At 42.3% G+C, this 13,582-nt stretch overlaps 1 protein-coding gene and 1 long non-coding RNA gene across 4 annotated transcripts in view; both read right to left on the reverse strand.

Moving 5' to 3' along the window:
• The window catches only part of LOC126542388 (3-alpha-hydroxysteroid sulfotransferase-like), a 36,275-nt gene that overhangs the window by 18,136 nt on the left and 4,557 nt on the right, over positions 1–13,582 (reverse strand). The window lies entirely within an intron of this gene.
• Positions 754–11,920, reverse strand: LOC126527693 (uncharacterized). 2 transcript variants are annotated; one of them, XR_008611565.2, is made up of 4 exons: positions 9,308–11,920; positions 8,460–8,548; positions 5,878–6,063; positions 754–861 (listed from the first exon to the last, which is right to left on the reverse strand). It is a non-coding gene; the product is annotated as an uncharacterized lncRNA (long non-coding RNA). The 2 variants fall into 2 exon arrangements; XR_007598810.3 differs by having other exon boundaries at positions 8,460–11,912.

Raw genomic sequence — 13,582 nt, forward strand, 5'->3', positions numbered from 1 at the left:
TCTTCTTTTGCGTCCGCGTCTGCACGCCTTACCTTCTGTCACGATGAATGGCTGTCAACTACACTGTAAAAATTTCTCCTCGTTTTACAGCAAATCTGCTCGTAATGTGTGACAGAACGCTGTTCCGCAAAATAAAGAATGGTCATTTACGTAGAATGGACAGCCGTAAAAAAGAGACCGTAATACGAAATACGAGTGCTTTCGTATCTAAAACAGAAGACTCTGTACGCTGAATCTGTACTAAAACCATTAAAGTAGAGGTGCTTCTCGTATTCGGAAAACGGAACACAGTGTATGCTGAATCTGTACTATATCCGTTAAAGTACAGGTCCTTCCCGTGTTTCGTCTTGCAGAGCATATGCATTGTTTGAAGAATGTATCATCAGGGACAAGACTGCCCAGGACGCGCGAGCGTCGACCAAATTTTATTGGTGTGCTATCTGCTGCGATCAGCCACGCTAACATCTGCGTTCGGAATGTGCATACGTGGCCCACTGTTTCCAGCGGTCTTGAACGCAGAGATGCAGTTTGGTCGACACTCGCACTTCCAGGGTCGTTTTGTTCACGATAGTACATATCCTTGAACGCAAACGTCATGAAGGCAGCTCAGAGCCAAAGCAGCAGGTCACAATTGAGAAAGTTGTTATGCCAACAGACTGACATAGCTGAAAAAAGCCATGTAACCTTGCACTTTGTGATATGAATGCATTGCGCAGCATATATACAAAAAAGCGCAAAATTTCAGTCCTCATGTTGTATAGATCATAGAAGCAACTTTATTTTCTTCAATCACTTGGCTTCCACTCTTTCCTGGTGAAAGTTGCTCTTGAACCCCAGCACCTTGCAAGAATAACCTTGCCGCTGTTAGGAGAAACAAACAATATTCGTGAATTTCCATCCTAAAGGAAGTGGCAAAAAAGTATAATCACAGAACACAACAAAGCAGTAACTTCTGTGTTAGAAAAACACGTATGTAGACCAGGATTGTTGGAACAAGGAATGTTGCTGTAGCCAACATTTCAACAAATGTGTTTGTCAACAGGGTGGCAAATGTTTTCCTTGGCAGCGTTTTTCGTGCATAGCTCGCTGGCCCTTACACTCATTGCGGGAGGAGAAGCTGGTGCACATAATTGGTCAAGAGAAGCCAAAGTGATAAAGAGATGAAGGCAGGAAGGGTGTGCTTAGCAGTGGTGATCGTTGTGCAGCGGATAGGGGCACTGCTGCCAGTTTTTGCAAAAAGTAGGGATAGCCAAAACAGAAAACGATGTAAACATGTAAGAAATCATTAATCAAGTTATCTTAGTCTTCCCAGAAGTCAAAATAGGAATTAAGATAAGCGGTTTGCACATTTGGAGAAAAGCAACGAGGAATTAGGGAAAATAAATTTTGTGTCAAGATGCGTCTAGTTAAGACCTGCGTAAATGATAAATGAAGGCACATTATGAGTACACATTTTAATAATACTAGACCAAATATTAGATAATAAAGACATCAAATTTGAACTGGGTATGACCATAAGACAGTAAAGAACAGCCTGTGAAAAAAATGGGATGAGCAATATAATAACGAGGTGCAAGATTGCGAAAAATTGAGCGCTGTTTATATTCATGCTGCTCTTGACGGCTCCAAGTTTCTGTCTTGCTGTGGAACCTTTGTCTTAGTTACACAAGGAAATTGGTCATTTTTTAAACGAGTTTCAGTTCAAATGCTGTTCAAAGCTTTAGCGCTAATATAATGGAAGGAAATGTTATGAACTGTTACCCTGGGTGGGCATTCACTAAGCAATAATAGCCACAGGTGTAAGCTCAAAATTTTGTGGTTAAATGGACCTTAGCTCCTGGCAAACCATTAGCTGGTCATTTTTTCAACACTGATGTCTACACATTACACATGTTGGCAGTAGTGCTAACAAACTACGTTATACTTGTTGCCACAATCAAAGTGAAGTTTGGTAACAATGAGTGAAAGAAACAGCGTTCCGCATTACCGACTCAAGGCATCAGGAAAAGTTCTTAAAATTATTGTACCTCCCCACCGTGACATACAATTATACATCACACTGACTCTTACGGTGTCTATCATGCTTCTATAACACTAGGCATCAATGAGGAGAATTAGGGTATCAGAGGGCACAATTCTTTTTCTTATAACATCAAATTCGCTTAACATTAATGCTACATTCCAACTGACAAAGAAACAGCCGGTTTCTGAGGTGGCGACCAATGCATACGAAAGGTCATGACATTTTTGCCGCAGAACGTTGCCGATAAGGTATTAAGTGCACAAGTGCACTCTTTCATGCAAAATGACAAACCTGCAGTCAAAGCTTGTGCAGACGTGCCAACCTTAGAGTTTGAAAAACGTCAAATGGGAAGGCAAGGACTGCTAAATTTGTTGAAGATTACTAAAAATTATTTGATTATTCATTATGTTTACGGTTCGTTAAAGATTCGCAGACTGTACTCTACAGGTGCTGCAAGCAGCCAGCCTGCTTTTACAGTGGTAGCAACAATTATCTTTCGCGCAGACAAGAAGAAATGCTTTTGAAGTTTATGCAAGAGAATGTCCTACAAATTACACCCCACCTCAGATTCTAATCAGGTAGAGGAGGAGGAGGAAAACATTATTTTCTTGTGGAGGATGCATACTCCAGAGTCGAAGAAGCTACAGTACCCTAAGCATTGCTGTTGCCAATGCATCTGCACTAGCAGTTACAATTGCTTTTCCACAAGCTGTAGTTAGTGCAAGCTGCTGCCACTTTACTGGTAGGGCAAGTTAAAACTGTCTTATGAATTTATTTGATATAACACAATTGGAATGCAATATTCTCCAAATAAGTGAAGTGCTATGTGCCATCCCATACAATGAAACACCTTTGAAGAACGTGAATTGCCATCTTGGCCGTGACAAGGTGTAGAGTGTGTTCTTTGTAAACTAGTGCACCTGTATAGCCCAAAGCTGTGAAGACTGCATTTAGTATGGGTTGTTAAGGTTCCTAATTTAAACTGCACACTATAGAAATCTCCATGCAGTCTTGAAAAATGCAAAACCCCCCGTTGTGTTGTTAATTGGTAATGACACGTAGGGCCATAGCATGTACACTATGATCTTCATTCCCAAACAATCAAAGCAAATGGGACCACCCTAAGTGTTATATGTTTTCTGTCTCACATTTTCTGTCAAAAACTGTTAGTCTGGTATGCTGCGGTTGGCAGACAAACTGATTTCTGTTGCAATATAATGTATTAAGTACTGTGATCTCAGTTTTTTCCCTGCTGTTGAAGCTTCATCAGATCTTACAGTAAAAAAAAATGAGGAATAAGTACAACATCTACGCAACCCTCATTACGCGTTTAGTAGTCTGAATTATAAAGGGTCACAAATTTAGATAGGAAGTCAGAGTTTATTCCTCTGAAGGAATGGCATCGTGTGAATGATTCTTGCATTTGGTGCTATATCTATTTTTATTTGTTTCAGTTTGAATGCGTATGCATTGTCAGCGATATCGCTTGACATGTTTTAGATTGACTGTTTTCCCAACTTAGGCAAATTCCTATTCGCAAATAATCTTGTCGATGATACCAAGAACTTGCTTAGCAGGAGTATATCTTTAATATTTGCAAGATACGAGGCTCTTGAATGCATGTCTAAGCCGGGGTGCATGCCGCCATCTAATGTCATAAGCAAGTTTCAGGAAATCATCTACAAGGTTTCATATGATGAACGTAAATTCGCTTGTACGGAAGAAAGAGGGAACTTAAACAGGTGAACTATGCAGCATAAGAATGATGTCAGCTAAAAGCAAGCATCAAGAAGTACTGTATCAGGAAGCACTGGCGCTCGACACACATAGACTATCAAACAAGAATTTTTGGGAAGATTTAAAATTATGGTAGTGGAATGAAATGTGTCTTCCATCTTAATCTATAACTACATCTTAACCTATATAATCTGAATCTATACTATATCTTAACTCTTTGATTATTTATTTTACTACCAATAACTTCACCAGAAACGTTCATAATCATTACCCTATCTACGCCAATTCATCCTGTCCAATATTCAAACCTTCATAAGCTGCTTTTTTCACTGCTAATACTCCGCGGGAAATGGGTTTCCATATGAAGACCATACCATCTACTTATTTCCCGTTTTTGATAAATGATCAGGGAAGAATTACACTTAAACTGCATTGAGCCTGAGCAAGTTCAATGTTTGAAGCTGTGGAATAGTTTTCCCTTTCCCATCTTTGACCCACCTGGTTAGCTAAGTAGGTAGGAAAGTTGCAGGAGAAAGATGGTGCCACCGAATTATACTTATGCCCCAGGAGACCGTTTCACAATCACTGGAGGAACTGCTTTTGGTCTTGGCTTCTGCAGTCAACTGCTGCGGCCTCGGCATATTTCTTGGCGGCCATGGCCATGTCTAAGAAACCTTGTCGGCACAGGTTGCATAAGAAAGGATAATTTTCTGAGCTAAACCTTTTTCTGAACAGAACCCATTTAAGTTGTATTCCTAGCTTTGCGACACAAAACTGCCGTGTGACCAGCTACTCAACGCACTTTAATTGGATTCCCTGGCTTCTTTCTTGGAAAGACTATTATGTAGCACAGAATGAGCAACAGAAAGCTGTATCAGGAGGCTTTCATGTTGACCTACAATGTTCTCATTGACACTTTTGATCTAAATATTTGAGAAGTTTAATGGCTAATTAGGAGTAATTATATAATTAGGCAGAATGCAAAAAATAACCTGAGTGCCTCCAAGCGACGGCAAACAACATTACCTCGTACTCTCTAGTTACATGACATTTAAATATTTCTAAATATTGGTGCATGATAGTTGGGACACCCTGTAGATCAAAACCAACATTACAATTTTCATAATCATGTCGTGCGTGTTACTGGTGGCTATGGCTGCTTCAAAATGATCCTTTCAGTAAGGTGTGATGGGTTTTGAAGTCAAATGTTTTGTAGCAAGGGCAAGCAACCTAGAAAATCAAGCAAAATGTCAAGTTGTATTCACTCTTCCGATGTTTAAGAAGCGCTAGAAAAATAAAACGGGACACAACAGCTAAAGAACAGTGCAAAATTCGAGAATCTCAAATGAAGAAGAAAACAATTTTTGAAAATGCAGCAGAAAGTCACCAGCTCATGTGGAGTACGCCCTTGCTATATACTCCAAGTGAAGAAGTTGCTACCCCATTGCTTGGGCACCATATGAAAGTAACAATAAACAACCTTCAGCAGAATATTAACACCACTAAATGAGTTGGGCACCACTGAATGAGAAAGGTGTTGCCTCGAATATTCTCGAATTGAAATCCTCAGCAACTTGTTCTGGCGTTTAATGTGTTGAGCTCATTCTGTACTCTCAAAAGTTGGCTCTCTGATGGCAAGCTCGCAGCCACAATTTCTCTAAACGCAACATCAGCTTAAGTCTCAAGAAAGGCCTGGCCGGCAGATGAAGTGGATAATGCATTGTAAACATCATGAACACTTTTACATGTTAACCAGTGGGGTCACTCACGCAGCAATGAAATTATGTGATGCAGACACATGATATACTGAAGCTAGTTTCGTTAAGTGTTTCACCCTTCCAAGGCTTCTTCTCCAGTTGTAAAAGCTGTATCCACTACACAGATAAACGACAAAAAGTAACTTCAACATGCTAACAATACGTTTGCCATTTGCAAGAAACCAGCAGCCTTTTTGGCTCCTAGCTTGGCTCGTTCAAATCTACCATGCCACAGTACTTGCTTTGCCCAGCACCAGCCACTTTAATATGCAATGTTTTGCCTTTATGCACTGCTTGAGATGCAATGTTTTTAAATGCAGTACAACAGGCAGGTATTTTAAGGGGAGAAATGCCACAGACCCGTGCAGATGAAGTGCTGCTGCAAAGTTGTGAAGCGCTAACTTCTGGGAGAAGGTTGGCTTCAGTTGAGGGGGTTCGATGTGTTATTCTCTCCCTGTAGTAAAGATCAGTGGTGTGGACCCTTTTATACTGGCTTTGCTTTCTGGTCGGAACCTTAGCAACAGCTCACACCTTCCTTTTTTGAACCTGCAACATGTGCAGAGAAAGTCACATCATTCTGCTTTGAGGCCATGGCTTTATTTTTCTAAGCGAACCACCTACACATTCTATCAAATCATTGAAAAAATACAGTTGGCACATTTTTGCTACTGTATATAGACAAGCTACTTGCTAGACGTGCGAAGCATGTTACCAGCTCTGACAGAATGCGACAATCGAAGCATACACTGGAAAGCTACACTACAATTTAAACTTAAGTAAAACTGCATGAGCATACAGTATGGTTAGTGTACCAGCCCTGTGTCAAGTAAAAGTTAATTTTCAATTGTTTATGGTGTATTCCTACTTTTGCTGAGCCATCAAACTGCATGATCAATGCTCCAAGTGTACACATTCTTGGCTTTTGGTTACCTATGTGATTCGTTTTCTACTTACACAAAAAGTAATGGCACTGCAATAAGAAAAATTATTAGAAAAGAAATGCCGTGATAATCTTCCACATTTTCTGAGGACAGGAGCAATGACCAATAGCACGTGGCTGAAGCTATATAAATTTTCAGTTTTAAAACACCTTAATTGTTTAGCTAGTAATGAAGAGGTACGCTGTGCACCTCTGAACTGCCAATTCAATCTTTGTACTTGAGACTGCACTGAGACTGCTGCCTTGTACAGTTCGGCAGTTCGGCTTTGGTTTTATGCTATACAGAATTGTTTATGTACTAGTAGCTTACTTTGCGATAAAATTGGACTTGGAGCACTGCTCATATGCGCATAAATAATGCAACTGAAAATATAACAAGAGGAGCATTATGGGTCTCTTAGAAAAAGAACATATATATTGCGATTATAATGTCATGTGATGTCACAATGAAACAGAAAACAACGTATAGAAGTTGATGGCGCTTCCATGCCACGAAGGTTATTGGACAGGCAGTGCTTCAGAAGTGCCCGCGACACAGTCAAGCAAGGCGAAGCCGTGTTTCTTAGTGTGTGTTTGAACACAGCTCCAGAAGCAGGAGCGATTCCGTGTATTGCTTCTCAGTGGTTTAGCTCACCGCAGTTTGAAGTGCCAGAAAATATATAGAGAAAACTGCATTATAGTCTTCTGCGAACAAGAACATATTGGGAAGTACATTCAGAGACCAGAAACTATCGAAAAAAATCTTCCATATATTCATGCAAATTGGTGAGCTGCATGACGTGTTTCAAATGATAAATTTTCATGATGCACCACTGTGCAGGGCTTTGGAGACAAAGTCAAATACATTTAGTGCGGATATCACACTATCATGGTACGAAATAATGATAATCTCCAACAATATAAAAGGTGTTGCCTAAACGTAACGACAGAATTTGACATTATTCAATCAGAGGCCTGAAAATTTTAGCATGCGGTGGCACCACTTGGTTAAACAATAGCGATGTAATGTCTGTGCATACAAAGATTACCCATGCATTCCTGCCATTGTTCAAAAGAAATCAATTTTCCCACAAGATCACAACTAAAGCACAAATTGTTTACAGTTATCCTAACAGAAACAAACCTCATTTGAACTTCAGTGTATACGACCTCTCTTGATGCCAGCCTCTTACAATGCTAAAGCTTGCTGTATGCTTTACAGAGAAATTATCGTCGTATGACTTTGTAGCGGCGCGGCGATGGAGCTGCGCACCACCCCCGCAGCCATAAACAACTCCGCGGGGCGTCGCGCGAGCCTCCCCTAAGCGGACCTTCGCGAGTGTTGGACACCAGGCACACGGACACATGATCCGACTCACTGTGCCGAACGTTGTGCGCGAGCTCCCTTTTCTTACTACTTTGTATACTGCTTTCCTTTCGCACTAGGTCCGCGCACCGCACTTCTCTATGCTCCTTTTCCCTCTTTTCTCCTCTCTCTCTCTCTCTATAAAGCCCTCGCCACTTCCGGCGCGCGCCCGCTCAATTCTCTTTGGACAGAAAAAACTAGACCTTGTTACCGAAAAGACGTGTGTCCGTCTCGTTTACCACGGCTCTACAACTTAACTCCAAAGCTATTCAGCCCTGCAGCAGTGTAGAACAGGATTACAAAGGCCCCATTTCATTCGTAACAGCTTAATTGATTTGCTTGCACAACTTATCAAGTGCAAATTAAAATTACTTTTCCCTGTTCAGCATTTTTGCCTGCTGGATCGCAATCGAATGACATTGTATATATATATATATATATATATATATATATATATATATATATATTTCAGATAACGTAATTCGGCCTATATATCAACACCTTCGCATACTGCCACAGCTGCACTCTGACAGATGTGTTGCAATAATGCAGTGGTGCTTGTCCACTAGCACTTCAATGTCACTAACAGTGATTACCTATGCAGCTAAGTAGATGGTAATGATGCAAGTAGCAAAAAGCTGAAAAAAAAACACTTACTTTGAGAGCAACAACACTGCAATAACTTTACAGAGATGGACCCATTGCAGGCAGCAGACCTCTTCTCAGCTCCAGCAGGACAACAGCAACTAGTTTTTCAATAAAAGAAAATGATTAATTAGTAATGATAAGTTACCTAGTTCCTGCTAAGTAACAATACAATCTGATTTCCATGAATATATACTCTCTGCTTTAGTAATACAACTGAATTATTCTCAATATACAGTCTATGATGATTGCATTCGCTTCTCTTGTAGGTCCACATTTTTCTGCAACTGATACATTTACAGCTTGCTTACTGAGACGAATGCCTTGACTGCCCCGACATCATTCGGAGCAAAACGTCTTGCTGCACCACAAGCACTTGTACCAACGAAACACAGCAGAGCAGCCAGAGCACAGAACTCTTTTTGTCGCTACAATAAAAACATGCATGCAAGCAAGAAAGTTACGATCACACGTAGTGAACCACTGGTATTATTTTGAACGTTCAGTTCTGTATTCAAACAGAAGTTTTTGCCGTATCGGATAAAGTGTGCTCTCAAGCTGCTACAAGCGTCAATAGAAATGGGCAACTGAATGCGGTTTTATTCTACACTTTCAACGCAATTGAGGAAAACGGTATACGTGTCACACCGAAAATTGCGATCGCCATCGAGCCGATTGCGCTACCATTGAAATCGATCTGAAAAGACAGGTGATCCTTTTCCTGATTCGTGCGTCATTTTCGCCCCGAAGACGCCGCTCACTGGCCTTTTGAAACAATAGTTCTGTTTGCGACGCCAGCTTACCACGCATTATTTTAACACGTAAGTTAAGCAAACACAATAAAATTAAAATGGACTTACCTCATCAGCAAATTACGAGCGTGCGTAGTCTCTTGAACATCTATTGAGAGCAGGCTACCGGGTGTCCAAGTGCATACGTACACACGAACACAGGGCAACTTCTTCGATGCCACAGCGTGCAGAGTTTTGTAGATGAAGTGAAACACATTCAATGCAAATATCCCCTCGTTGTGGCGGCACATAACGAGTACACAAGCGTACACCACACAGCGAAAAAGTCAGAACTTTGCCAATTCGACCATGCCGAGATTCAAGCAGCCTAATAATGCATCGCTTCTGTTCTTCACTCCCGACGCGTTAATCTATCTTCCGTACGGCCTTGCTCCACTAACTTGAATATAAATCAAACCATACTGTAATCTAACCATTTTTACAACATGAAAGGGTAAAAGCCGGCTGACTACACATGTGCAGCTTTGTCTACCACTCCTTAGATCGGAAGCGCAGCGCACGCTGCCCCCTGGGGCCGCATTCTGTGAGCACGCAGAACAAAACAGAATCAGTTTGCTTTTCGCACTTGTGCTCTAGTTGCTGGAACAGTAAAATAATTGTTTGACAAATAACTGAATATTACAAGAGAAGAACGCTTTCTCTCCCACAAGGTAGTGCATTTTATACAAAGAGATAGCGAATACAAGAAGAAGAAAGGCAGGGAGGTTAGCACGCCTCAGTGTTGCAATGAAGTACGTAGTAGTGCACTGCGATGAGTCAATAACCTCTAGTATGGCGCTAATTTGGGCTGGTTGGTGCATGTAATGAACGGGTAAATAATGAGTCTTGTCATAACATTTACATATGAATAAAGCACATGGAAGAAATGGTATTAGACGCTAGCTTAAAAAGAAATAAATCTCGAATCGTGAGACCTACTCGGCACTGGTCGTTCTTTTTTTCCTTCTTTTCTTTTTGAGAGTACACACAGTACTGGCACGGTACTAGGTCCTTCATCTTCAGCCAGCTTCCCGTAGTTTGCACATGTGTCGGTTTGTGCATGCTCGCGATCTTTATTCTGCCATACGAGAACGTGCGCGTACACCGGTGTTGTTTCAAGATGAAGCGCCAAATGTCAACGCAAGAATTGACAACGCATGAACAGCGAAGATTATGTGCAATCGCTAGATGTCAATGAACACACAGTTTAGAATTAAAAAAAACAAGAACAGCGCGACACAGCACGAGCGAGTAAATATGAGCACGTGACAGAGCGCTGACCAGCAACCAAATGCTTTATTTTCAGAAGCAGCATATAAATACATCATTGAACGCAACATGAAGGGCATAACTATGCTGCTGCTGCAAATAAAGCGTTTGGTTGCTAGTCAGCCCTCTGCACTGCGCTCTTTACGCGCTCGTCCAACGTAGCCCTTTTATGTCGCACTAACCAGCCTCTTTGAACACACTGCTAATGAATAGACAGTGACTTGCAGATATGAGATATTTCGAAAATATCGTGATAATTAATTAAACCAACTACAATATAGTCCAGCAAAGCCCTTTTACGATTGAGTTAATTGCTTCCCGCATTCGAAAATTTTATCTGGCCACTGTACTTGCATCTATAGGCCGCCACTTCCCATCGGGGCCATTTGTTGCTAAATGTAAACGCAGTTATGGTAATTGTACCGCGCCCTGCGTTTCAGTACTGGTTTATAGTGTGCACAACTTTTGGCGTAGAGCACCAATGTCATTCCCAGTGCACCAGCACCTCAGTGCCGCAAGCTTGTTTATATTGGCACTTATGGCCACGGCTATTCGTTCACTTAAACATATATACTGTACAAACTGCAAATCACTTAATTTGAGACCACTGTAAACACACGCATATATTTGCGCATAGATCAGCGTTATACAAGGCCCGTATGGGCGGCAAACTGCAACCGGAACGGAGGGCGCGTATAAATATTAATACCATCTGTTATTGCAGCTTTTGGTAGAAGGCTGGCTCACACATTTTGTACGTATTTTCATAATGTGTACAGCTCGCGTGTTCAATAAAATATTGTTAGATTAAACTTTGTGAGTACAATCACTCATTCCGACAGCGTGTATAGTTTTCCTCGCAAAAGTACAGATGTTCGCATAACAAAAATACGGAATTCTGTCTATTTCGTGCAAAACAGCGTAGCCACCGTATTACTACAGTGAAATGTTCGCAAAATTTGACACAGTGAGCACCCTGTTTATATTCACGGAATATTTGCGGTATTTTTGAAATACGGCATGCTTTCCGCATTTTTACCTGCACTTCCTCTGTAGAATGACGGAAATCCTCCGCATAGTGATGGAATTATTTACAGTGCAGTATAACTTCATTTGATTCTGTTCTCTGTTAGACGCTACGGAGTACAGCACGTCTAGCCGTGATGTTCCATAGACGAGCCTTCGTCGCCAGAACTATTAAATTTAGAACAATTCAAGCTGTTCTTAAACTAAAAGGTAAGTGAAGGAGGCGTCGCACTCAGAGGTGATGCCAGCTATACCTTCTCTTCTAGTAATGCCAGCAAAAAAGAAGACGAAATGAAAATTTGTGCAGTAGGAAATAAAACATCTAAACCTGTAATATTCCGAGTAAAGTACCTACAGACGAAGGACGAAGTGACTAAGGGAAGCAGCGGCACTAGACTTTACCCACTGTCCAGTGGCGTAGCCAGAAATTTCGTTCGGGGGGGGGGGGGGGGGGCTCAAGTTGCAACTCGGCCTCCTCCTTAAGAGGAAGCTTTAGCTCCGGTGCTGCGATCTAAATACATGTAGAAGAAGAATTTGTTTTTCTCGGCAACCGCTGCACCAAATTTGAAGATCTTTGTTGCATTTAAAAGAAAAACCTAGATTCTATTCGCTGCTGGTTTCTAATTCTTCATTTACGTTGTCAATTCATTATTAAAAATTGGCCAAAATCGCACATTTGCAGAAAACGAAACTATCACGTTTAGAACTATGTAACTCATAACACCATAGACGAGCTTATTGAAGCGCAGCGTATTAGCCAATACGAACGACTCGCCAATTCCACCACGGCAAGACACATTCTAGGCACCCTAGGAATAACCTACACCACCCAATTCGGACCAAAAGTACCCATCCCTCCAAACATTCGTGCTCAACTAGTTATCCCACCCATACCTCACAATATGCACCCTGAGCACAATCCGGAGCGACGTGCAGAACGAGCTAAACGACTACAAAAGCGCTGCGACCAAGCCGCTGACGTAACCTACGTGGACGCAGCAGAATACCCCAACCAAAACGCCATGGCGGTCGTCGCAGTCGCGGGTTCGCTGTACCGCCTCGCCGCGGCCGCATCAATATTCACCACACAACCCGAAGTAGGAGAAGAAACGGCCATCGCTTTGGCCTACGCGGCTACCAGTGCAGACTGCATCATAAGCGATTCAAAAACGGCCATTCGTAACTACACAAGAGGACTGATAGCACCCCAAGCACAGAAGATTCTCTTTGGCACTCCTCCCTCAAGGCAACGCCGCGTGCAGATCATCTGGGCTTCTGGTCACTCGGGTCTGGCTGGAAACGAAGCCGCCCACGATGCCACCCGAGCTCTCGCACACCGGGCGCATCATCCTTCTCCTGCGTCTTCCGATCCCGACCAGCCCTCTGTTCTGCATCGTGGTCACGTGCGGGACCGAATGGTCACGTTGAGAGAAATTCTCCTGCACTACCGCAGGGAGCGGTTACGCTACCCCCCAGCACACAAAACACTGAATAAGTCACAATCTACCACTTGGCGACTCCTTCAGACACGAACTTTTCCGAACCCCGTGCTTTACAACCGCATGTACCCCGATGCATACTCTCCACTCTGCAAAGCGTGCGAGGCCCGCGCTGACCTCGATCATATTATCTGGCAATGCCCCAAAGCCTCACCCACCAACACCTCCCGCACTAACACACGCATAACTACGGCCGAGCAGTGGGAGACATTGCTGCTCAGCTTGGACCCAGAGGAGCAGCTCTGGGCCGTCCGGATGGCCGAAGACGCCGCCAGAAAGCAAGGACTGGCCGCCGTCTGAGGAAGGGGGGGATTGGGGGTTAGTCTCCCGACCCCCGCCACCCCTGAACCCCATCAAGGACATAACAAAGTTTTATCTCTCTCTCAACAATGAAAAATGATATATTTCTGTGAGTTTCATCTGATAGTACATCTACAGCGGATAAAATTGATATGTTACACATTAATCTCAAAAAATTTAGTATCATAAAAATACGGCTTTTGCAGTACCCTTGTACACAGTAACCAATTCACGTAAGATACAAGCTGAC

Source organism: Dermacentor andersoni, chromosome 3 (assembly GCF_023375885.2).
Source record: "Dermacentor andersoni chromosome 3, qqDerAnde1_hic_scaffold, whole genome shotgun sequence".
Classification (NCBI taxonomy): domain Eukaryota; kingdom Metazoa; phylum Arthropoda; class Arachnida; order Ixodida; family Ixodidae; genus Dermacentor; species Dermacentor andersoni.